Consider the following 1,194-nt stretch of genomic DNA (forward strand, 5'->3'; position numbering starts at 1 on the left):
CAGTGTTTTCACCATTAAAATTTATGATCTTGGTCTTTCCTTCTTGCCTTTGTATAGGGCCAGAAGAGACACATTGGCTACTTTGACAACCTTAAAGCGGACTCCAGGAATATCACCAACAGCATGACCTTTGCGACCAAATCCAGCAACCAGAACTTCATCGTTTTCCTCAATAAAGTTCAAGCAACCGTCGTTGGGTACAAAGGCTGTGATCTTCTTGCCATTCTTGATCAGCTGGACCCTGACACACTTCCTAATGGCAGAATTTGGCTGTTTGGCTTCAACTCCTACTTTTTCCAGGACGATTCCTTTTGCATGAGAAGCACCTCCAAAAGGGTTGGCCTTCAGGGCTGTGCCCAAATGGGCTTTCTTGTACTGTTTATCATGCCACTTCTGGTCTCATCGGTGACTGCGGAGCTTCCTAGCAGTACGAAGTCCACGACACTTGCCCATCCTGTTGGCGCCACCGGCCTGACCGAAAAAGCGCCTCTTTCTACCTTAACACACCCTATAGTAACGGTGTGTTTATGTGCATCCCTTCCCATCCCCAGCTATACTTGACTTCTCTCCTGGTAGACTGTAAACTCCTTGGGGAAGAATCTAAATTTGGTTCATCTTTGCAGCCCTACCAAGCATACCTAGACCAATACCGCGCGTGAGTAGCCACTCATTCAAGCATTAAATTAAAATAGATGAGATTTATCAATTAACTGCATCATTGAAGACCAGACTTGGCAGAAATAATCTATGGAAAAGACAGAGCCCAAAACCATCATACAAAGAAGGGATCCACTTGGATTTGCTGAGGAAAAGAAGAAACACTGTTTGTTGAGCAGGGTTTTCCAGGACCCTAGATTGGTATTCTGGAAGACACTCTCCCTCTGCCTCTCTCATGAGCACATACTGGCCCTCCAAGCTTCATGCAGGAGATCCTCTAGCTCTATGCTGGCTTTGGGAACTCAAGAATTTCTGAAGTCAGGTATCTCAGGGCCCTTCGATTCTACTATTAATATATCTGGGATAGCTGGTCTTCTGGAAGACCAGTGACAGTTTCAAGGGAAACCTCAGACCCAGGCTCTACAACTTGCACAATTTTTCGACTCCCACATTCTCCATTCAGTTTTGGAATTAAAAATAATAATAATAGGCCAGGCACGGTGGCTCATGCTTGTAATCCCAGCACTTTGGGAGGCT

General features: G+C 45.5%; 1 pseudogene across 1 annotated transcript; it reads right to left on the minus strand.

The window, feature by feature from the left end:
- Window positions 1-6: 6 nt before the first annotated feature.
- Window positions 7-453, minus strand: LOC105504680 (annotated as a pseudogene). The gene has a single exon (XR_001000646.1). The product of XR_001000646.1 is annotated as a 40S ribosomal protein S23 pseudogene (transcript).
- Window positions 454-1,194: the final 741 nt, after the last annotated feature.

The sequence above is a fragment of the Colobus angolensis genome, unplaced genomic scaffold (genome assembly GCF_000951035.1).
Source record: "Colobus angolensis palliatus isolate OR3802 unplaced genomic scaffold, Cang.pa_1.0 Scaffold95, whole genome shotgun sequence".
In the NCBI taxonomy this organism is placed as follows: Eukaryota; Metazoa; Chordata; class Mammalia; order Primates; family Cercopithecidae; genus Colobus; species Colobus angolensis.